The sequence below is a fragment of the Sturnira hondurensis genome, unplaced genomic scaffold (assembly GCF_014824575.4).
Source record: "Sturnira hondurensis isolate 20B ecotype Veracruz unplaced genomic scaffold, ASM1482457v3 Scaffold0008671, whole genome shotgun sequence".
Taxonomy (NCBI): Eukaryota; Metazoa; Chordata; class Mammalia; order Chiroptera; family Phyllostomidae; genus Sturnira; species Sturnira hondurensis.
Genome location: NW_028081302.1, coordinates 221869 through 248022, shown reverse-complemented (window position 1 = coordinate 248022; position 26154 = coordinate 221869). Strand labels below are relative to the sequence as shown.

Here is a 26154-nt window from a genome sequence, read left to right as displayed (position 1 = left end):
CCCACAAGTCATTCCTACACTGGTATAGCCAGCAGTAATTTAACTATATGCAGAAGTGAGAGCAAGCCACATAACTATAGCCACTAACCCCAACTCAATTTCTGTTTGGTTGGATCCTCCAAAAGAACAGTTCTGGTAAAGACGGAATTCTTCCTACAAAGCAAAGAAATGCAGAAAATATGGAAAGAGCAGAATCGTTTCCTGGATTAGGAGAAGATAGACAACATAGTTTTAATATATCTGTGTCTTCACATATAGATTCAAGGTTAATATATGTATTTCTTTGCCATATACATGCAGCGATGTGGCCCAGGATGCGGCCCAGGATGACTATGAATGCGGCCAAACACAAAATCATAAATTTACTTTAAACTTTTTTTTGGCTCGTCAGTTTTCATTAGTGTTGTGTATTTAATATGTGGCCTAAAAGAATAAGTAGCATAGATGGTAGGTAGAAAATAGACAGGGGGAGAGTAAAAATAGTATGGGAAATGTAGGAGCCAAGAACTTATAGGTATGACCCATGGACATGAACTAAGGTGGGGGAATGTGGGTGGGAGAGGGTGTGCAGGGTGGAGGGGAGTGAAGGGGAGAAAATGGGACAACTGTAATAGCATAATCAATAAAGTATATTCTAAAATAAATGAATAAATAAATTAATTAAACACAGCTGGAGTATCCTAAAAAAAAAATAACTCTTCTTCTTCCTGTGTGGCCCACAGATGCCAAAAGGTTGGACACCCCTTATAGTGTTGTGAACTCCATTGATTGAACTTAGAAAATGATGCCCCAGAAGAATGAAGCCTCAGAGGAAAACTGGGGGAGCCAACCTACAGAAGGAAAGGCTTCACCACCAATGAACTCTAGACCTGTTCTGTGGCAAAAGACTTTCTAAAGGGCAGCAAAGACAGAAATCTGAACTTAAAAGATGGACAGATTTAACTGTGCTGTATTAAACTTCAAAATGCCTCTGTAGTTAAAGCAAAGAAAATCGAAAATCAAACATCAAACTAAAAAATAGGGGAAATAAGTACTTGTTATTCATATTACAAAGGATCAGTAGCCCCAGTACAGAAATCAATTACAATTTTGAAAGTATGAGGAATCCAATAGGAGAACCGTCAAAGCACAGGAACAGGTCACTAACAAAGGAAGAAATACAAAAGGAAAAACTGATAGAATTGGCAAGGATTTAGGATAATTAAGCTCTGTTGAAAATGTAAATCAATTCACCTTCCCATGGGGTAACTGGACAATATAAAAGTAACACTAGCATTTATAATGAGCTTGCTATTTGCTAAGCACTCCGTGAAGTGCTTTATACTGATTGACTTATTCCATCCTCACTTAACTTTATTGACATCCAACATGCACCATTTGTAATAATGAAAGACTCAAGACTCCTCAGCCCTGGCTGGTGTAGCTCAGTGGATTGAGTGCAGGCCTGCAAACCAAAGGATCGAGGTTCGATTCCCAGTCAGGGCACATGCCTGGGTTGCAGGCCAGTTCCCGGCAGGGGACGTATGAGGGGCAACCATACACTGATATTTCTCTCCCTCTCTCCTTCCCTATCCCTCTAAAGATAAATAAATAAAATCTTTTTTAAAATACCTTTTAAAAAAAGACTCCTCCGATACCCCAAAATAGGGTTTGGTTAAATGGAATATATGGAACCTCCATACAATAGTGAGGGAGAACAGATTTTGCCACCTCAAAATGTGCTTCTTTTGGATATTTATTATTTTAAGCTGGTTATTGTTAAGAAATGAAAGACTCAGGAAGAAACTCTGAACCTCCCCCTTTTCATACCAATAGAAAAACCTGCTTAAAGGAAGGGAGCTATCACCTTAGCATCATAATATGATCTAAGTGTGGCAGATAGGGAGAAGCCAAGCAAAATCTGTTAGTTTCCCTTTTGTGCTCCATTGTTTCTGGGAGGCCCAGCAAGAATTTACCCAGTGTTTGCTCTTTCTGGCCTATCTGTGAATTGCCTACTTTTCCTTTGAAGTGCCAGGCCCATATCCCTGTCTTCTCCTTAGTCCAGAATGGCATGTAAGTCTCAACTGCCCAGTATGTCCTCTGGTCTAATATTCTTACAAAACCCCTGCACACATATCCACAATAAATTTGGTCATGTTAATCTGGCTCATGTTCTCCTGGTTATCTGACCAGCCAGAGTAACTTAAAAAATTATACAGAAGATTATTTTTCCTCCTCCCACAATAGGATTGAGATGATTTATATCTCCTAACATGGAAAACTGCCCAAGATATAAAGTTTTTTTAAGGGTCAAAATGATAACAATGGTTGTTTCTAAGTGGTGAAATTTTCTATGAGCTTGGTTTTCTGCATTATACCTTTCTATTATGCCTTACGAATTTTGCTATTGCTAGCCCTGCTACCCAGGAGTAAGTGATAGGCATACAACCTATGCTGTCACACAGAGGCCCAAGCTTAGAAGAGCCCAGGTTTCGTTTAATATTTTGCTGTCACTGTGTTGAAATTCTGAATAATTCATGAGCGAGGGGCCTCACATTTTCCTTCTGCACTGGGTCCTGCGAATTGTGTAGCCAGTTCCGTCAGCAGTACAGCTTGCCTGAAGCATGTTGATCTATAACCATTACCACTGTGAGAACTTGCTACTCTCATTTTCCTTCCTTCAAGTGGAAGGGGAAAACCTCTCAACAAGGTGGCTTTTGATTCATTTTTTCCAATGTCAAAAGGCCTATCAACTCTCTCTCTCTGGAAAAGGAGGGGAAACCCCTTAGGCCAGACTATTTTTCTTCCCTAGTAGATTTTCATTTTACACTCTTTTGTGGCCCTTGACAGCATGGGTTGTGGATGTCCATATTAGAGTGTCTATCTGCCAATACCTTTCAAAAAGCCAATCTCAATAGGAGAAAAATCTGTTCTGAGTTCTACAATCAATCCCAGCCACCTGCCTTAGCATCAAATGCACATGTGTACATTTACATGTATAAATTATCCTTAGGCCTTTCGATAATGAGCCCATACCCATACCCCCAAGATTTCCTTATACTTCATTCCCATTGACTAGACTTTTTATTGTCAGGAAGCATTTCATGTAATTGTCCTCTTGGAGAGTTCACTGCAATTCCTTCAGATCTCTTGTAAAGATTTATTTTTTAAAAACTAACCCCCCTCCTCCTATCCCTAAAAAATCATGCTTTTGAAATGTCAGAATAATGTCCTTAACCTCCTTTTTCTCTACCTTTGCTACCCATTTCTAAGGAAGTATCTACTGAAAAGAAAGAGTCACAGTCCTATGGTGACTCACTTCCCTTAAATATAGTGGCTGTAACATCCTGTCAACAGCTTTTTGAGGTCAATTTATATTACATCCACCAAATGTTTTATCTACATGCACCTTAATCCTTCAAATTCAATTAATTAGGTAAGAATTATAGAAATCATCATGTTTCCTCTAAGAAATTATTTTGGTTCAAACATCTTCTACTAGTTTTACTGACATGATGGTCAAACTTCCCAGGTCTGAGTGACCTCCATGGTCCCATAATTGTCATATAAAAAAGTCTACTTATGGATATGTTCAAACACACACAAAAGTATAGTGAACAGTGCAATGAAGTTCCAAGTATCCATTACTCAGCTTCAGCTATTACATTCTGCCAATCTCAACCATCACTTTTTAATTTTATTTCTTGAATTAGAGGAAATTTTGAGCATTAGATTCTAACTTTCTACAGCCAAATTCATATTATCACTTGAAATAAAGTTGTCATGTAAGTAGGAGTTTTCTAGTTAAAATCTAAAAGCATCCTCATTCCCCTGGGCTGGTGTAGCTCAGTGGATTGAGCACAGGCTGTGAACCAAGGGGTCTCCAGTTTGATTCCCAGTCAGGGTACATACCTGGGTTTCAGGCCAGGTCCCCAGTAGGGGGTGCATGAGAGGCAACCACACACTGATATTTTTGTCCCTCTCTTTTTCCTTTCCTTCTTCTTTCTCTAAAACTAAATAAATAATTTTTAAAAGAATAAAAATAAAACAGGCAGATGCTTCTTGATTATTATACAGCAGTTTGGTTTTAATCCCAAGTGTTATGCTTAAAATGAAAAATGTGACTCACTTATAGGGGGTTCTTTGTGCTTGATCAGCCTAGTCCCTGAATACTTAACTGCTCTCCAAAACGGAACTATACCCAGACAGACCATCAAAAGCAAGTGTTCTACAGCTACTTCTCTGGGACAGTCCTGGGGTAGAGGACCTTTGCCCAATCCATACTGCTGATATTACCCCTGAGATCCACTGGAGGCAGTTTTTGCTCTTCCTCCTTAGTCAGACTAGGCATGCTGGATTTCCTCAAGAAGCCCTCAGCTTGCAAAAAATAATATCCATCAAGCTCGTTCTTTGCCATCAGCATTTACCCTACCCTGCTGGATCTAGAAGCTGATCCCTCTAGAGTAAAGATCCCCCCTTTTCTTCCTCACTGAGTTGGGCAGACAAGATGCAGCTTTAAAACTTGCTCCTGCTGCCTTTGCCTGTGGCGTAGCCTACTTTTTGTCCTACTGCTTCACTGATAAATCTTTAAACTCTAAAAAAAAAAAACCTTGCTTCTCTTTTACTAACATTTAGTATGCCTGTTTTATCTTTTATCTAGGCTCCCCTCATCTTATATCTAACTTTGGAACTGGGAAATCAGTTTTTATCCAGTCACACTTGCTTCCTCCACAAAGCACAGAAGTTAGGGTGCAGTGGTGGCAGTAGTGGGGTTACAGGATCCAGGAGGGAATGGTAGGAAAGCATTCTGAAAGGGAGTCAGGAGCAATCTCTCTCAGGGAAGGGGGATAATACATCATCTGAGGATTAGGCAGGCAGCAGTAAGGAAGATAAATTCAGACATCAGGAGAAAGGGAGAAGGGACTAAGTACAAGGCACTATGTTAGATGCTTTACATAGCCCAAGGAGGGACTGGAAGAGGGGTGGATTTATGAATGTCATTACACTAGTCCAGACACGAACTGATGACAGACTTAATAGAAGGGTGCCAGGTTTTTAATTCTCATACATAACCTGAAGATATATTTATTGATGAGAGAGAGAGAGAGAGAGACACACACACACACACACACAGACATCAATCAGTTGTCTCCCATATGCACCCCGACTAGGGATCAAACCTGCAACCTAGGTATGTGCTATGACCAGGAACCAAACTTGCAACCTTTAGTGTATGGTACAATGCTCCAACCAACTGAACCACCCTGCCAGGGCAGAAAAGTGGCAGTTTGGATGGAAAAGACAGGATAGAATCAGGACTCACTGTGAAGAGAATCTCAGACTGACTTAGCAACTGATTGGCTGTAGAGGTCAGGGAGAAAAAGCAAATCAAGAGCTTTGGGTGACTGGATAGATAAAGGGACATTAATAGAAAAATGACTGTCAGGAGATGAATATAAGCAAGATTAATCAATTTAGTTTTGGACCTATTTACATTTTTAAGATTTTATTATTCAAATTGGCAAACATAAACAAAAGTAGAGAGAATAGGATATTGAATCCCCACATGCACATTACCTAGCTCACAATTTTCAACTTACTGATAATTGAGTTATTGCAAATTTTATTCAATGCCTTTACCCATTCTCCTTTTCCCAAATGGATTATTTTGACATAAATCCCAGACATATGATATTGTCCATAAACACTTCAGTATGTATTTCTGAGAGATAGTATTAACATAGCACATATGATTATCTTACCTAAAAAATTTAACATTAAGCCTTTACTGTCATCAAATACTAAATGTCATTAGTAAGTAGGTAAACTCTTCTCAATCTGATATTTGTTTGTTTATAGTTGATTGGTTAACATCTGGATACTGATAAGCTGACCTACTGAATGTTAAGATTCTCTCTGAAACAGCCATATGGAAATATCAAACAGGTTACTGAAATTTAGGTCCAAAACTGAAGGAAGAGGTAGCAGCCAGAAATATGGATTTGGAAATATCTTCTTGGAAGGAATGGCTGAAGCTATTTGAACAGATGAAGTTACTGAGTAGATATCAAAGTTGAGAACATACCAATAAAAATGACCCAAGGACAGAACATTGGGTCAAAAGTACATTCAGAAGAGGAGAAAGAGACACCAAGAATAGGGACAGGGAGGGAGTAGTTAGAGGGGGGGAAGTTGAAAAGGAAAACAAGATAGAGTTGTCACTGGAACCAAGAAATGAAAGCATTGCATAGAGGGAGGACCACACTAGTTTGCTCACTTTATGTTTTCCATCAGAAGAGCCATGGGATAGGACCCAGTCCCTGAGCAATTGTGACTTTCTAGCTGTGTTATACACAGCAAGAACAAGCCACCTTGTAATAGGATGTAGCCAGGGGGACCCCAAATAGGGATTGGTAATGGGGTCCAGAACTCAGGGTATACAGGAAATATTTTTAAAATATGGGATGTCCTCACTCCTGCAGCTCCAAACTGGGGGATGGGACACAAAGAACAGGGTCATTGAGAGCTGCTTTGCATAGCAACAGTTTTGCAACTAACCTCAGGTGTGGTCATTTAACATGTCTATAACCTTTAACTGGTTTCATACATATATTAAATAGCTGTGGCCATGCTTTGAGCCAGGGGGATGGTAGTGACTTCCACCCAGGATATAACTGGGAGGTAACTCCCCCTGGTTATAGCACCTATGTGAGAGCTTGGAGATGATTGGCTCCATGCCATGGGGCCACACCTGTCTGGACTGCCTGTCTGGACTTACTATGGCAGCCAAGAAAGGCTGAAAAAATAGGGAATGCTGGCAGGTGTAACTGATTGTGGGAGGAGTTGGAAATGGGGCTGCAGAGGAAGACTGGCCCTGGGATTTAAAACCTAGGCATGGCAGCCATGCTGGATGGTTGGGACCACGTGGCTTTGGGGCTCCCTTTGCCATGTAGCGTAGGAAGCTGGGAAGAAGGATGTAGCAGTGATGCAGAGCTCTCTCTTAGCAGTTTGGAAGAATGCAGGAGAGACACTGCAGGAAGGAAAGTGATGAGAGGACTCTTGCTGGTAGGCCAGGAGAAGGTGCCACATGAGTTTGGATTAAGAACTTGAGATCATGGTGGCAACACGGTTGATAGTGCCAGGAACCACGGGCCTACCTGAGCCATGGACTTCTACTTCTTTTCCTGAGATACGGTACCCCAGACCAGGCAGAGGGAGAAGGAAGGACTGTGTGCATTTGTGGGTATTCTAAAGGACTTCAGTATTTTAATGAAGACATTAAGTCATCACTCTAACTCGGTATAACTCTGAATAAATAATTCCTTTCTTTTTCACCAATCTCTTGCACTGAGAAACGTCTTTCCCTGGTGGTGGGTAAGGCAAACCTAGTATGGGGGCCCCCAGACCACAAGGGGGTATCCCTTCAGTAACAGTATATTGTTCACCCCCCCTACCGGCTCTGTTCTGTAACAACCTCCCTAAGATAAAGATTCTCCAGATGTAAAGAATGGATGAGATCACTCCTTCCAGTGAAAAGGCTGCTGCTATGAGGATCAAATGAGAATTGATTCACATGAGGAAGGCCTCTGTCAACTGCAAAGCACTGGACAATTACGAGATGCTGTTCATTTGATAAATATTTATTGCTTTTTATTAATAATGTGAAACTATAACTTAACAGTTGAATGTAGGATTTAAAGTTTTTAATACTGGAAAACCATGAATTTGAAAGGCCATAATTCAAGAGTCTCATTAGATCTAATAGCTAGCTCTTACTAGCATCTGCTTTGTGTTGTGCACTGTTGTAAATCTTCCACATACTCATTTGATCCTCAAAAAATCTTATGACATAGGTACACTTATTAACCTTGTTTTACAGACCAGGAAACTAAGGCTGTGAGAAGGAAACTAACTTGTCCCTGGTCACATAGCTAGTAGGCCACTGAGCCAAAGCCCAAATGAAGTCTGTCCTATTCCAGGGCCTGACCTCTTAACCTCTTCATCACTACAACAAACTTCCTCTTAAAATATGACTTAGGAGATCCAAGATGGTGGAGAAATAAGTAGAAGCCACATTAACCTATCAGGACCAATCTGGAATTATGACTAAATTGTAGAGAAAGCATCCAAAATAACTAACTGAACACTAAGTGGAGAGAAGCCTTATAATCAAGGATGAAAGACGAAACCACTTCACCACAATGAGACTGGTAGGGAGTGTGGAGGAGGTGCAAGAGGGCTGGCTGGGCTCCCACAGGCAGCAGCTGAAGCACGGGAGGGATATTTCAGTGGCTAGGGGGTCCCCCTGACATGTGTGGGGTCTGAATCCCAAGCTGGGCTCCCCAGCCTACAGCAACAGAGCCAGAAAAGGAACCCAGATAACATCCACCTGTGAAAAGCAGCAGGGTCTCTGTCTGCCAGAGAGGGCTGGAAAGGCCAAGAGCCTCTTAAAGGGCCAACACACAAAGTTTCATTTGCAGCCACTTAACCTGGCTTCTGGTAGAGGGAGGGCTGAGGGGACCAGAAACACTAGTCTGGGGTTGGTGGCTCTGGGGAGAAAACTGAAGGGTCAGCCTCCAGGATCCCTGTGCTGAGTCACTTCCCATTATGCAGAAGCCATCTTCCTCAGGCAGAGCAATCCCCTCTAAGTGGCATCAGCCTTAGGGAAAGCAAAAGCCCCACCCTGTGGAGCTTAAGCCAAGCTGTTGATTATACCTTGAGGCCATATCACTGACTGTTTAACACCTAACACAGAAAATACAAAGAAGAAGCCAAAATGGGAAGACAAAGGAAAAGACCCCAAATGAAAGAATGAGAAATCTCCAGAAAAAGAAATAGATGAAATGGAGGCAAGCAATTTATCAGATAAAGAGTTTAGAGTTATTTTTATAAGGATAATCAACAGCATTAAAAAAAGACATAGAAACCATGGAAGAGGGTCAGAAATAAAGAATACAATATCTGCTATAAATAATACATTGGAAGCAATAAACAGTAGGTTAGATGAACCAGAGTATCAAATAAGCAATTTGGAAGACAAGGTAGGAAAAAACACCCAAGCAGAGCAGCAAAATCAAAAAACAATCTTAAAAAATGAACAGACCTTAAGAAACATTTTGGACAGCATGAAGCATAACAACATCCACATCATGGGAATACCAGAAGGAACAGAGAGTGAGCAAGGGATCAAGAACCTATCTGAAAAAATAATGACTGAAAACTTCACTAATGTGGTGAAGGACAAAGACACATAAGTCCAGGAAACTCAGAGAGACTCAGAAACTTGGATCCTAAAGAGGCCTACACTGAGACACATCATAAATAAAATGGCAAGGCTTAAAGACAAGGAGAGAATCAAAAGCCCTAAGAGAAAAGCAGATATTTTTACTACAAGAGAGCTCCAATTAGACTGGCATCTGATTTCTCAACAGAAATATTTCAGGCCAGAGGGAAGCCGAATGAAATATTCAAGGTGATGAAAAGCAAGGCCCTACAACCAACACTACTTTACCCAGCAAGGCTAACATTTAAAAGTGAAGGAAAAACAAAGAGCTTGTCAGACAAGAACATGCTAAAGCAGTTAGTTAACACCAAACCAAAACTGCAACAAATATTAAAGGGCTTACTTTAAAAAAAAAAAAAACAGAGCAGCCCTGGCTGGTGTAGCTCAGTGGATTGAGTGCGGACCTACGAACCACACGATCGCGGTTCGATTCCCAGTCAGGGCATATGCCTGGGTTGCAGGCCAGTTCCCAGCAGGGGACTCACAAGAGGCAACCATACACTGATAGTTCTCTCCTCCTTTCCTTCTCTTCCCCTCTAAAGATAAATAAATAAAATCTTTTAAAAATATTATTAAAAAATAAAAATAAAAATAAAAAAAGAACAAGGTGAGAAAGAAAAAGAAAACAGAGGATAATAACTAACAACAAAATGTCACTAAATACTTATCTATCAATAATCACCTTAAATGTAAATAGCTTAAATGCTCCAACCAAAAGAGGTAGGGTTAGCTAAATGGATAAGAAAACAAGACCCATATATATTCTACCTCCAAGTGACACATTTCAGATTGAAATATACAGACTAAAAGTAAAGGAATGGAAAAAGATATTTTATGCAAATAGAAAAAAAGCTGAGTAAGCAGTACTTATACCTGATCAAATATACTGTAAGAGCCAAAAAAGACACTACATAATGAAAAGGGGAATGGTCCAACAAAAGGATATAACCCTAGTAAACATCTACACACCCAACACAGGAGCACCTACATATGTAAAGCAAATCTTGAAGGACATATAGGGAGAGATCAACAGAAATATAGTCATATTTTGAGATTTTAACAACTCTATGACTTCAATGGATAGATCTTCCAGACAGAACATCAACAAGTAGACAGCAAACCTAAATGACACACTAAATCAAATGGATTTAATTGGTATCTTCAGAACACTTCACTCCAAAGCAGCAGAATATACACACTTTTCAACTGCATGTGGAACATTTTATAGAATAGTCCACATGTTAGGATACAAACAAGTCTCAATAAATGTAAGAAGATTAAAATCATATCAAGCACCTTCTCTGACCACAATGCTATGAAACTAAAAGTCAATAGCAAGAAGAAAACTTAAAAATACACAAAGATATGGAAGCTAAATAACATGTCATTAAATAATGAATGGGTCAACAATGAGAGCAAGGAAGAAATAAAAATAATAACTTGAAACAAATCAAAATGAAAACACAACAACCCAAAATCTGTGGGACACAGGGAAAGCAATCATAAGAGGGAAATTCATAGCATTACAAGCCTACTCAAAAAAAAAAACCAAGAAAGAAAGAAAAAGCTCAAATAAACTAACTTCACACTTAAAGGAACGTGAGAAAAAAAAACAAAGTCCAAAGTGTGAACAAGGAAGGAAATGATAAAGATCAGAGCACAAATATACAAAATAGAATTTAAAAATTATATAAAAACCAATGAATCCAAGACCTAATTGTTTGAAAAGATAAACAAGATTAACAAACCTCTGATCAGACTCATTAAGAAAAAAGGGAAAGGACCCAAACAAATAAAATCAGAAATGAAAGAGGAGAAATAACAACTGACACCAAAGATACAAAGGACTGTGAGAAAATGTTAAGAACAACTATATGCCAACAAACTGGACAACCTAGATGAAATGGATAAATTCCTAGAAACACATCCTCCTCCAAAACTAAATCAGGAAGATTCAGAGACTCTGAATACACAGATTACACCTAATGAAATTGAAGCAGTAATCAAAAACTCCCAAAAAACAAAAGCCCTGAACCAGATGGCTTCACAAGTGAATTTTAGCAAACATTGTTAAGGAGAACTAACATCTCTCATTCCCAAACCATTTCATAAAATTCAAGAGGGAAGGCTCCCAAATTCATTTTACACGGCCAGCATTTTCCTAATTCCAAAATCAGATAAAGTCACAACAAAGAAGGAAAATCATAGGCCAATATCCCTATAAATACAGATGCTAAAATCTTCCACAACATACTAGCAAACCAAATTTAGCAATGCATCAAAAAGATCATACACTATGACCAAATGGGATTTATTCCAGGACTGCAATGTTGGTACAACATGCACAAATCAATAAATGTGATTCACCACATAAATAAAATGAAGAAAAAAAGCCATATGATCATATCAATAAATGCAGAAAAGCATTTGACAAAACCCAGACCCGACTTCCAGCCAAGATGAGGAAAAGGTGGAAACACTGTGCCTCCTCGCAACAACCAAGTTTAAAGACAACAAAGTTTTAGTAACAAAAATGAAACCAAAACACAGAAAATTGAACTGTACGGAAGTCCAACAGCAATGAATCATTCATCCAGACTGGTAAGAGGGGCGGAGTCAGCAGCTAGCACAGAGGGGTGGCACAGGAAAAAGCAGCCAGACGGATCCAGGTGCACAGGTGGCAGTTGGCAGATCCCAGGTGTGGGGTGGCAATGGGTGGACCCAGTGGGGGTGCAAGGTGGCTGGCTGACCATGGTCACACATTCATACTCCGAAAAACCAGGCAAAGGAATGAGCACTGAGACAGACCGTGCAAACTAGGGCTCGAGCACCAGGAAATAAAGCGTAAAAGCACCAATTGGAAAAACTTTTGGGGTTGAGGTACCAGGAGAAGCTCCCAGGCTCACAGAGAGTTTGTTGGAGAGATCCATAGGGTCCTGGAGGGTGCACAGGCCCACACACCCAGGAGCCAGCACCAGAAGGGCCAAATTTGCTTGCAGGAAGCAGCAGAAGGGACCAAAACACAAGAGAGAGTGTAGAACAAGCGCCATTGCCCCTCTCTAACCCCACCCCCACATACAGCGTCACAACCCAGCAACTGGGTTCCCCCACCGTGGTGAACACCTAAGGCTCCACCCCTCCTATGTAGCAGGCATGAACATACCAAACATTATGGCTCAAGGAGAACAGCTTAAAGCCCCAGAGCCAATAATTCTAAGCAACCAAGAGATAGCCAACCTCTCAGATGCACAGTTCAAAACACTGGTGATCAGGATGCTCACAGAACTGGTTGATTTTAGTCACAAATTAGAGGAACAAATGGAGGCTAAACTAATTGAAATGAAGGGAAATGCACAGGAAACCAATAGTGATGGAAAGGAAACTGGGACTCAAATCAAGGGAGTAGACCAGAAGGAAGAAAAAAATGACCAAACAAAAAAGAATGAAGACAGTGGATTGAGCACCGGCCCGTGAACCAGAAGATTGCGGTTCAATTCCCCATCAGGGCATATGCCTGGGTTGCAGGCCAGTTCCCAGCAGGGGCCAGTTCCCAGCAGGGGATGAACCAAAAAAAGCAACCATGCATTGATATTTCTCTCCTTCTCTCCTACACTTCCCTTATAAAGATAAATAAATAAAAATTTTAAAAAAGATGCTACTTAAAAAAAGAAAAAAGAATGAAGAAACAAGAATTCAAAAAAATGAGGAGAAGCTTAGGAAACTCCAGGACATCTTTAAACGTTCCAACATCCGAATTATAGGGGTACCAGAAGGGGAAAAGAAACAGCCACTAGTGGAAAACTTATTTGAACAAATAATAAAGGAGAACTTCCCCAGTCTGGCAAAGGAAATAGACTTCCAGGAAGTCCAGGAAGCTCAGAGAGTCCCAAAGAAGTTGAACCCAAGAAGGAACACACCAAGGCGCATCATAATTACATTAGCCAAGATTAAATGAAGGAGAGAATCCTTGAAGCAGCAAGAGATAAGGGAACAGTCACCTACAAAGGAGTTCCCATCAGACTGTCAGCGGATTTCTCAAGAGAGACCTTACAGGCAAGAAGGGGCTGGAAAGAAGTATTCCTAGTCATGAAATCCAAAGACCTACAGCCAAGATTGTTCTATCCAGCAAAGCTTCCATTTACAATGGAAAGGTACATAAAGTGCTTCTCAGATAAGGTCAAATTCAAGGAGTTCATCATCACCAAGCTCTTATTATATAAAATGTTAAAGGGACTTATCTAAGAAAAAAGAAGATAAGAAATATGAACAGTGAAAGGACAGCAAACTCAGTTATTAATAACCACACCTAAATCAAAAGCAAACCAAGAGGACAGCTAGATCAGGAACGGAACCATAGAAATGGAGATCACAAGGAGAGTTAGCAACAGGAGAGTGGGAGGAGGAGAAGGGGGAAAAGGTACAGAGAATAAGTAGCATAGATGGTAGGTAGAAAATAGACAGGGGGAGGGCAAGAATAGTATGGGAAATGTAGAATCTAAAGAACTTGTGACACAAGGACATAAACTAAAGGGGGGGATGGTGGGGGAGGGGGTGTGCAGGGTGGAGGGGAATGAAGGGGGGGAATGGGACAACTGTAATGGCATAATCAATAAAATATATTTCAAAAAACAGACCCATTTATTATAAAAACTCTCAGCAAAGTGGGATTAGAGGAAACATATCTAAATATAGTAACAGCCATACGTGACAAACCCACTACCAGCACCATACTCAATGGGCAAAAACTATGAGCATTACCTTTAAGATCTCGTGCAAGGCAGGGATGCCTATTCTCACCTCTCTTAGTCAACACAGTACTAAAAGTCTTAGCTACAGAAATCAGACAAGAAGAAGAAATAAAGGCATCCAAATTAGAAAGGAAAAAGTAAAACGGTCATTATTTGCATAGGACATGATACTGTACATAGAGAATCACAAAGATTCCACCAAGAAACTACTAGAATGGCTTGTTGTGTTTTCATTTTTATTTGTTTCAAGGTATCTTTTAATTTCTTCCTTGATCTCATTGTTGACCCATTCATTGATACTTTGCTGATAAACAAATTCAACATAGTATGAGGATACAAAATTAATACCCAGAAATCAGTTGCATTTTATATGCCAATAATGAACTAACACAAAGGGAAATTAAGAAAATCCCAGTCACAATTGCTAAAAAAGAATAAAATACCTAGGAATAAACCTAACCAAAGATGTAAAAGATCTCTACTGAGAAAATTATAACACATTAAAGGATGAAATTTAAAAGGATGCAAATAAGTGGAAGAACATGGTATGTTCATGGGTGGGAAAAATTAGCATCATTAATATGTCCATCCTACCCAAAGCAATGTACAGATTCAAGGCAATTTTTATCAAGATTGCAATGACATATTTCTCAGAACTAGAAGAAATACTTCAAAAATGTTTATGGAACTACAGAGGCCACACATAGCAACAGTGATCCTGAATAAGAAGAAGAAAGTTGGAGGAGTCACACTACCTAATATCAAACTTAACTGTAAGGCCACACAGTAAGTAATCAAAACAGCCTGGTACTAGCATAAAAACAGACACAAATATCAATGGACACAGAACAGAGAGTCCAGAAATAAAAACACACCTTTACAGTCAATTAATATTTGACAGAATCAAGCACATACAATGGGCTAAAGATAGTTTATTTAATAAATAGTGTTGTGAAAATTAGACAGATGTGTACAGAAAAATGAAACTAGACAAGCTCCTTACACTGCACACACGAATAAATTCAAAATGGATCAAACACTTAAATGTTAGACCCCAAACTATAAAATTCATAGAACAAAACATAGGCAGCAAAATCTCAGACACTGCTCATATATCTCCTTAGGCAAGGGAAACAAAAGAAAAAATAAACAAATGGGACTACATCAAACTAAAAAATATTTGAACAGCAAAGGTAATCAACAAAATAAAAATACAACCCACAGAATGGGAGAACATATTTGATGGTACATCTGATAAGAAGTTAATATCCAAAATGTATAAAGAACTCACAAAACTAAAAACCAAAAAAACAAACAACCCAATTTAAAGAATGTGCAAATGACCTGAATAGAGACTTCTCCAAAGAGGACATACAGATGGCCAGTAGACATATGAAAAGATGCTCAATGTCAGTAATCAGCAGAGAGATGCAAATTAAAACCACAATGATATACCATCTCATACCTCTCAGAATGACCATCATCAATAAATCAACAACCAACAAGTGCCAGCAAGGATGTGGAGAAAGGGGAAACCATTGCACTGTAGGTGGGAATGCAGATTGGTGCAGCCACTGTGGAAAGCAGTATAGAGATACCTCATAAAATTAAAAATGGATCTGCCTTTTGACCCAGCAATCCTACTTCTGGGAATATATCCGAAGAAATCCAAAACACTAATTCGAAAGAACATAAGTACCCCTATGCAGTGTTATTTATAATCGCCAAGATAATGAACCAGCCCAAGTGTCCTTCAGTAGACGAGTGGATAAAACAACCACAGGACATTTACCCATGGAATACTACACCAGCCATAAAAAAGAAGAAAATTTTACCCTTTGCGACAGTATTTGTGGACCTGGAGAACATTATGCTAAGTGAAATAAGCCAGTCAGAGAAAGAAAGATACCATGATTTCATTCATATGTGGAGTCTAATGAAGAAACTGAACTTACAAGGAAAATGGGGACAGACTCATAGATGGAGAGCAGGATGACAGTGTGGAGGGTAAGGGTATGGAGGGATTGAGCAAAAAGGAAAAAGGACTCTTGGACAACGGTGTGGTAATTCCTGGGGGAGAGGGATATAAAAGGATTAAATGGTAATGGAAAAATACAATAAAGATTAAATCAAAATATCAAAAAAAATAAAGATACCTGCATCCTGAAAAAATATTTTTTAATTGCAAGCCTCATTTAATTTCAGTGTCATAAAAGCAAAATTATGTGCCCAGGGTCACATAGATAGCAAATGACAAGGCTAGACCTAAAAGAGGTCTGTCATATGCCAAAGACACTCTTTCTGCTGTCTTTTTTTCTTTATTTAATTCTTGTTCAAGTACAGTTTTCCGTCTTATATTCCCTGCCCTATGTCCCCCTAGTGCTCCCCACCTCCATCCCATTTCCATATGCCTTGGAAAATTAGATCACCATAATGCAACCCTAATGAATTATGGATCTAGGCATTAAGCATCAATGGCAGCTGACATCATAAGAGTGACGACTAGAAATAAGGCTCCTGAATGAACCACCACGTGCCAACATCTTTGAAGTAATATTGCCCCTGCTCCTCACCAAAAAACTAAATGGAAACTGAATTAAGCAAAATGTTTAGATTCGGATTACAGTTGCCAGATAAAAATTCACAATGGCCAGTTAAAATTGAATTCCAGATAAACAACAAATACTTTTTTTAGTCTAAACATGTCCCATGACATATTTAGTATATATAATGTTTCAGGCATACTTATACTAAAAGTCTTCACTATTTATCTGAAATTCAGTTTTAACTGAGCACTCTGTATTTTTATTTGCTAAATCTGGCAACCCAGGTTTTGATCTAACTACTTGTGTATAAGGAACACAAAGGATGGAGAAATGTGTTACAGGAAACAGGATGAGGCTACCTGCATCAGACTGTGGTTAAATGTACAGGACCAGAAAAAAAAAGAAACAAGATTTCTTCAACAAAAATATATCAAGGCAGATTCAGAAGATGGCAGCCAAGTAGGTGGGAGCTGAGCCCAGTTACTTGTGCACCCAACTGGGACATTTAGCGAATCTTCCAAAAAACAAAGTGAGCCGTCAACAGAATCTTAACTGATATGAAGTTTAGAAGCCAAAGAGTACAGAAGCCACTTCAAAACAGGTGGTAAGGAGGTTTTATAGACAGATGGGAAAAGTCCCCAGGCGTGGCACGAGCAACAGCAGCTGCCTCAGGGCCAGTGTCGGTGGAGATACCAGTCAGAGATGGCAGCCTGGTGGCTCCTTCCCCTCCCAGGGCAGGGAATCCCCCAACCTAGTCAGGAGTGGCTTGGATATACAAACTCGTTGGGAAAACCAAACTGCATACACACACAGCTAGCAGCACACACTAGATGCAGTGGTGGACACTGACCAGGATAGTGCCAGAGAGTGAGAGGGATACTGTCTACACCTGGATCTGGGGAAAAAAGAGGGCCACCACTGGCCATGACTGAGATAGACTCTTGACTTACTGGAGAGGTGTAATGTGTGGAAAGCCAGTGGGTGGCTTGGTGCTGCAGTGGGAGCGCCCAGAGAGACATCTTTTAAAAGGGGAGCTGAGACTTGCTGGGCAGGGACCCCACAAATACAGCTGTTCTGCCAAAAAGGAGGAAGGATTGTGGGTGCAATTTGCTCCCATTCAGCACAGCTGGGTGGATTGATCAGCAGGGTGGAAAGCAAGGGGGTTTCTCTGCCCCAGCCCAGAGAAGAGGCAAAGAGTAGAGAGTGCAGGCCGCAGTATGCTTAAATAACGTTGAATGTAAATGGATTAAATACTCCACTAAAAAGACATAGGGTAACTGAATGGATAAGAAAACATGACACATATATATACTGTCTACAAGAGACACACCTCAGAAAAAAACATACGCACAGACTGAAAGTCTGTGGGTTGAAAGACAATATTCCAAGTAAATGGACAGGGAAAAAAACATGGGGTAGCAATACTTATATCAGACAAAAGAGATTTCAAAACCAAGGCCATAACAAGAGACAAAGACACTTCATAATACTTAATGGTAGAACCCACCAAGAAGACATAAACAGTATAAACATATATAAACCCAACACAGGAGCATCCAAATATATAAGGAAAATCTTGGAAGACTTCAAGAAAAATATAAACAGCAACACACTTATTCTAGGGGATTTTAATGCCCCACTGTCAACAGTGGACAGATCTTCCAAACAAAATATCAACAAGGATATTGTGGCATTAAACAACACTCTAAAGCAAATGGACTTAACTGATATATACAGAAACTTTCACCACAAAGAAGCAAAATATACATTCTTTTCAAATGCACATGGAACATTTTCAAACATAGAACCCATGATAGGAGAAAAAACAAGCCTCAACAAATTCAAGAAAATTTAAATCATATCAAGCATTTTCTCTGACCACAAGGGACTAAAACTAGAAACCAAGGTCAAAGAAAAAACTCCAAAACACTCAAACTCCAGACTTCTGGCCAAGATGGAGGCATAGTGAGACACACTGTGCCTCCGTGAACAATCAAAAGAAGGACAACAATAATTTAAAAACAAAAACCAACCAGAACTGACAGAAAATCAAACTGTATGGAAGTCCAACAACCAAGGAGTTAAAGAAGAAACATTCACCCAGACAGGTAGGAGGGGCAGAGTTGGGTAACCGGGCAGAGAGGATGCACAGCAAGGCAGTGGCTGGTGAACTGGCAGGGCATCAGATTGTGGACTGGGTGGTTCCATATTGGAGCACAGATAAACCTGGAGAAGAAACTGGGGAGCAAGACGGACCACACAACCCAGGGTCCCAGCTCATGGAAATAAAGCCTCAAACCTCTGATTGAAAACACCTGTGGGGTGTTTTGGCAGCCTACACCTGTAGGGTTGGGTTGGCAGCCTCCCAGGAGAGTTCACTGGGGAGACCCACAGGGTCCTACAACCTACACAAACCCACCCAAACGGGAATCAGCAACAGAAGGGCCCAATTTGCTTGTGGGAAGTGGGGGAAGTGACTGAAATCCGGCAGAGAGCGGAACAAGCACCATTGTTCCCTCTCGGACCCCTGCACCACATACAGCATCACAACAAAGCGACCTGGGTTACCCCACCCTGGTGAACACGTAAGGCTCCACCCCTCATATGTAACAGGTGTGTCAAGATTTTAAAAATGACCCAAAGGAAAGAACAGATCAAAGCTCCAGAAAAAAATACAACTAAGCAATGAAGAGATAGCCAACCTATCACATGCACAGTTCAAAACACTGGTAATCAGGATGCTCACAGAATTGGTTGAATTTGGTCACAAATTAGAGGAAAAAATGAAGGCAACACTAAGTGTAATGAAGAAAAATGTACAAGGATGCAATAGTGATGGGAAGGAAATTGGGACTCAAATCAATCATGTGGACCAGAAGGAAAAAAGAAACATCTAATCAGAAAAGAATAAAGAAACAAGAATTCAAAAAAATGAGGAGAGTTGTAGGGACCTCCAGGACACCTCTAAACATTCCAACATCTGAATTATAGGGGTACCAGAAGGAGAAGAGGAAGAACAACAAGTGGAAAAGTTATTTAGGCAAATAATAAAGGAGAACTTCCCCAATCTGGCAAAGGAAATAGATCTCCAGGAAATCCAGGAAGCTCAGAGAGTCCCAAAGAAGGTGGACCCAAGGAAGAACACACCAAGGCACATCATAATTACATTATCCAAGATGAAAATGAAGAAGAGAATCCTAGAAGCAGCAAGAGATAAGGGAACAGTCACCTACAAAGGAGTTCCCATCAGACTGTCAGCTGATTTCTCAAAAGAGACCTTACAGGCAAGAAGGGGCTGGAAAGAAGTATTCCAAGTCATGAAAGGCAAGGACCTACATCCAAGATTGTTCTATCCAGCAAAGTTTTCATTTAGAATGGAAGGTCAGATGAAGTGCTTCTCAGACAAGGAGTTCATCATCACCAAGCCCTTATTATCTGAAATGTTAAAGATATTTATCTAAGAAAAAGAAGATAAAAAATGTGAACAGTAAAATGACAGCAAACTCACCATCATAAACAACCAAACCTAAAACAAAAACAGCAAACTAGAACAGGAACAGAAACACAGAAATGGAAAACACATTGAGGGTTAGCAATAGGGGAGTGGGAAAGGGAGAGAGTGGAGAAGGTACAGAAAATAAGTAGCATAGATGGTAGGAAGAAAATAGACAGGGGGAGGTTAAGAATAGTATAGGAAATGTAGAAGCCAAAGAACTTATAGGTATGACACATGGACATGAACTAAAGTGGGGGAATGTGGGTCAAAGTGGATGTGCAGGGTAGAGGGGAGTGAAGGGAAAACGGGACAAGTATAATAGCACAATCAATAAAATATATTAAAAAATAAACTCATGGAGATTGAACAACATGTTATTAAGCATTGAATGAGTAAAAAACAAAATCAAGGAAGAAATCAAAAACTTTCTGGAAACAAATGAAAATGAACTCACAAAAAAACAAAACTTATGGGATACAGCAAAGGCTGTCCTGAGAGGGAAGTTCATAGCAATACAGGCCCACCTCAAAAAGAGAGAAACCTTTCAAACAAACAACCTAACCCTACATCTGTAAGAACTGGAGGAAGAACAACAAAGCCCAGAGTGAGTAAAAGAAAAGACATAATCAATATCAGAGCAGAACTAAATGACTAAAAGAACCATAGAGGCTAAAAGAGACTAATAGAGAACTAGTAGAGACTAAAAGAGCAATTCAAAAGATTAATAAATCCAGGAGTTGGTTCTTTGAAATGATAAGCAAAATCGACAGGCTTTAACCAAGAAAAAAGGAGAGAGGACCCAAATAAACAAAATCAGAAACAAAAGAGGAGAAATTACCACCGATATCACAGAAATACAAAGGATTGTAAGAAATTACTATGAACAACTGTATGCCATGATATTGGAAAACCTGAGTGAAATGAACAAACTTCTAGAAAAATATAATCTTCCAAAACTGAGTCATCAAGAAGCAGAGAGCATGAATAGCCGATAACAGCTAGTGAAATTGAAGCAGTAATCAAAAAGCTCCCAGCCCACAAAAGCCCTAGACCAGATGGCTTCCTAAGAGAATTTTACAAAATATTTAGGGAAGAGCTAACCCCAATTCTTCTGTAACTATTCAAGAAGAGGGAAGACTCTCAAACTCTTTTTATGAAACTAGTCCAAAACCAGATAAAGATACAACAAAAAAAGAAAACTACAGCCCCATATCGCTAATGAACATAGATGCTAAAATCCTGAACAAAATATTGGGAAATCACATCCAACAATACATTTAAAAGATCATACACCATGATCAAGTGGGATTCACCCCAGGGATGCAAGGATGATACAATATTTGCAAATCAGTAAATGTAATACATCATATAAACAAAAGCAAAGACAAAAACCACATGATCATATCAATAGATTCAGAAAAAGCTTTTGATAAGGTACAACACCCATTCATGACAAAAACATTCAGCAAAGTGGGGATAGAGGGAGCCTAACTCAACATAATAAAGGCCATATACAAGAAACATACAGCTAACATCATACTCAACAGGCACAAACTAAAAGCTTTCCCCCTAAGATCAGGAACAAGACAAAGGTGTCTGTTCTCACTACTTCTATTCAACACAGTCCTGTAAGTTCTACCCACAGCAATCAGACAAGAAAAAGAAGTAAAAGGCATTCATGCTAAAAAACAGGAAATAAAACTGCCACTGTTTGCTGATGACATGATAGTGTGCATACAAAACCCTATAAACTCCACCAAAATGTACTCAATTAATTAGTGTATTTGGCAAAACAGTAGGATACAAAGTCCATACTCAGAAATCAAAGGCATTTTCATATAATATCAATAAAATATCAAAAGCAAATTAGGAAAAAAATCCCATTCGCTGTGGCAACAAGAAAAATAAACTACCTAGGAATAAACCTAACCAAACAGGTAAAAGACCTGTACTCAGAAAACTACAGAACTCTGAAGAAAAAAGTTAAGGAAGATACAAATAAATGGAAGCACATATCATGTACAATTGGAATAATTAACATCATTAAAATGTACATACTACCCAAAGCAATCTATATATTCAATCCCCGTCAAAATAACAATGACATATTTTACAGATGTATAGAACAAGCATTTCAAAAATTTATATGGAACCATAAACAACCCTGAATAGCCTCAGCAACTTCAAGAAAGAAGAACAAAGTAGGAGGGATCACAATACCTGATATCGAACTGTATTACAAGGCCACTGTAATCAAAACAGCCTGGTACTGGCATAAGAACAGACACACAGACCAATGGGACAGAATAGAGACCCCAGAAATAAACCCATATCTCTATGGTCAATTAATATTTCACAAAGGGGGCAGGAATGTAAAATGGAGTAAAAATAACATCTTCAATAAATGGTGTTGGGAGATCTGGACAAGTACATGCAAAAAAATGAAACTAGACCACCAACTTAAACGATATACAAAAATAAAATCAAGATGGATAAAAGGCTTAAATATAAGTTGTGACACCAGAAAAGTCCCAGAGGAGAACACAGGCAGGAAAATTTCAAATATTCCATGAAGCAATGCTTTCACTGATATGTCCCCTAGAACAAGGGATATAAAAGAAGAATAAACAAATGGGACAACATCAAAATAAAAAACTTCTGCACAGCTAAAAAAAAAAATCAACAAAACCAAAAGGGAACCAATCATATGGGAAAACATATTTGCCAATGATACCTCAGACAAGGAATTGAACTCCATATATATAAATAACTCATACAGATCAACACCAGAAGGACAAACAATCCAATTGAAAAATGGGCAAAGTATCTGAACAGACACTTCTCCAAGGAAAACACACAGAGGGACCATAGACACATAAAAGAATGTTCAACAACACCAGCCATCAGAAAGATGCAAATTAAAACCACAATGAGATACCACTTCACACTGGTCAGAATGGCCATCATTAACAAATCAACAAACAAGTGCTGGCGAGATTATGGAGAAAAGGGAACCCTAGTTCCTGTCAGTAGGAATGCAGACTGGTGCAGCCACTGTGGAAAACAGTACGGAATCTCCTCAAAAAACTGAAAATGGAATTGCCTATTGACCCAGCAATTCCACTGCTGGGAATATACCCTAAGAATCCTAAAACACTAATTCAAAAGAACCTATGCACCCGAATGTTCATAGCAGCATTATTTACAATAGCCAAGTGCTGGACAGCCTAAGTGCCCATCAGTAAATGATCGGAGCAAAAATCTGTGGTACATTTTACACAACAGAATACTATGCAGCAGAAAGAACACCTATCTTTCATGCACAGCATGGGTGGAACTGGAGAGCATTATGCTAAATGAAATAAGCTAGGAAGTGAGAGACAAATAGCATGGTCTCACCTATAAGTGGAATCTAATGACCCAAACATAACAAAAATAGAACCGAGGACAGAGAAGTAAAGAACAAACTGACAGTGACCAAGGAGGGAGGGGGATAGTAGGGGAAAGAAGGGGAAGGGTCAAGACAAGGAACATGTATCAAGGACATGTTGGCACAGAGAATGGGGTAGGAATTGACTGAGGCAGGCAGAGAAGTGGAGAGCAATGGGAGAAAATTAGACAAATGTAACTGAATAATTAAAAAATCATGGCAGATTGGGATGAGTGGGGAGGGAGAGAGAGAAAGAGAGAGGGACCCTATAGACTAAAAAGAGACTCAACAAACACAAAAACCAACACAATGTTTAGACTATTTGGATTTTTATTCAGATTATTTAAAAACCATGGTATTTGTGATAATGGTAACTTGAACACTGACTGGATATTTGATTATATTAAGGAATTATTCATTTTTAGTTGTCTAGTGGTATTGTGGGGAGGTTTTAAGAAGTTCTCATCTCTTATAGACATATTTGAAATGTCTGTGGATGAAATGACATGATGTCCTGAAGATGCTTCACAGTAATCTGAAGGGGAGGGAAGTGGACATGTAGAGATTAACAAGATTGGCTTTGAAGTGATGTTAAAGGTTCTTAAAAATTACATGTGGTTTCATTACACCTTTCTCTCTATTTCTGTATATGTTTCAAATTCCCCATAAAGTTTTTTTAGAGTAATACCTAGTACAGTGCCTGATCTACTATAAACACTTAATACATATTCAGTGGCAGGTAAGCAGGTTTGTTAACTTTTTAAAAAAGAAAGCTCTCAGACAGCCATCAAATAGAAAAACATTTTTGAAATGAGACTGTAAACACAAATGTGTCTGGACACACAAATGAGATTCATTTAGGGACCAAACTATACTCCAATGGAAATAATAATGAATGTGCTCAGACAAGGGAATATGTTCATTGAAGATGAACAGTTGTGAAACTCTGGGCAGAATTGGTACATATACTACAGGTACTTAATGTTGGTAAACACTGAAGGCATTTTTTTAAAGATTTTATTTATTTATCTTTAGAGGGGAAGGGAAGGAGGGAAGAAAACATCAATGTATGGTTGCCTCCTGCGCGTCCCCTGCTGGGAACTGGCCCACAACCCAGGAATGTGCCCTGACTGGGAATAGAACCGTGATCCTTTGATTCACAGGCCGGCGCCCAATCCACTGAGCTACACCAGCCAGGGCTGAAGGAATTTTTAACCCTCAAAAAAAATGTTATGCAGAAAACAACCCACCTTAGATTTTCTTCAACATTTATTATTCCAGTGCTCTGTCATAGAAAGCTTTGTTCATTTCTGAAAGATCTTTGTGGTGATTTTGAAAATTTAAGTGCTCAAGTGCAAGTGAATCACCATTTAGTAGAAATAAATGACTTCTCATGGTGAATAATACATGTACTTGGCAGGAGGACATTACTGAAAATGCAGTGTTGTCAGTTGTGAATGCTTTATCCACTGCATACATGAAGGCAAACAAACTCAAAGCAACCCTACCCAAGCAGGTGCAGGTTAGTGTGTTTAGTGATGTGTTTAGTGATGTGCTTAGTGAAGGTTACTGAAATGAGATGCTTATTTTATACTTAATAGTCCACTATGTGGATGCATCATAATTAATTCAACCATCCTCTTATTGATGGACAGTCCCCATTTTTGCTATATATAAACAACAATGCATTTGCCCTTACACATTTAGCCTTACATTCTGGTGCTTTAATTTCTGGGATATCACAATAAGTGGGTTTACTGGGCCAAAGAGTATAAATATTCTTAATTTTAACAGATATTAATTGCATGTAATTTTATTTATTTAGATTTTATTTATTTATCTTAGAAGGGAAGGGAAGGAGAGAGAGAGAAATATCAATGTATGGTTGCCTCTCATGTGTCCCCTGCCAGGAACCAGGAACTGGCCTGCAACCCATGCATGTGCCGACTGGGAATCGAACTGCGATCGTGTGGTTTGCAGGCCCGCACTCAATCCACTGAGCTACACCAGCCAGGGCTAATTGCATGTAATTTTAAATTAGAGCTACAATGTGAAATTGCTTTAAAAATGCAATCACCTGACTACAAGTCAATTATCTCAGTAACTTCACTTCAAATACTAAGTTTATTTAAGCTCTGCTTTAAGTTAAAAAGAAACTAAGTTTTTAGACAATCTCTCATTAACAGTGCTTTTGGTGTTGAAAATCCTGTGGTGTATTTTTGTTTCAGAGCATCTTGTAGCAATACTTCCAGTATGGTATACCCTTGTACTAGATAAACAATGAATTTTAAATTACCTCCTTGTCACTGTCTCTGAATTCTGAGTACCATTTCTATCTGTCCTTCCTTGGTCTCTTTTTGCAAGGAGATACTAGTTCTCTGCACTCTTTAAAAGGTTATTTTTTGGATCACATTTTTTATTTATTTTCAATGTATTCTATTGCATTGGTGAATTTTTCTGAAATGAGCTAAAATTTCCTTTGTAAAGTTGTACAACACATAAACTAATTATCAACGTACCATGTAAAAAGATGTACTATTGTTTCTGTCTTATACACAGTCATAGACTGTTAATAAGGTTATTCAATTTTCTTCCTCCTGAATTACCTTTTTTCTACCTAACTTGTTGGTTTCTTTTTGTTTAAAATTTTTCAATGACAATTTACACTCAAT

The 26154-nt window shown here is 39.1% G+C and overlaps 1 long non-coding RNA gene across 1 annotated transcript in view; it reads right to left on the bottom strand.

The window, feature by feature from the left end:
- Positions 1–25876, bottom strand: part of LOC118993286 (uncharacterized) — a 29443-nt gene extending 3567 nt beyond the window's left edge. Inside the window, exon 1 of the long non-coding RNA XR_005067828.1 lies at positions 25779–25876. This is a non-coding gene — a long non-coding RNA (uncharacterized LOC118993286). The remainder of the gene's footprint in view (positions 1–25778) is intronic.
- Between the last annotated feature and the right edge of the window lie 278 nt (positions 25877–26154).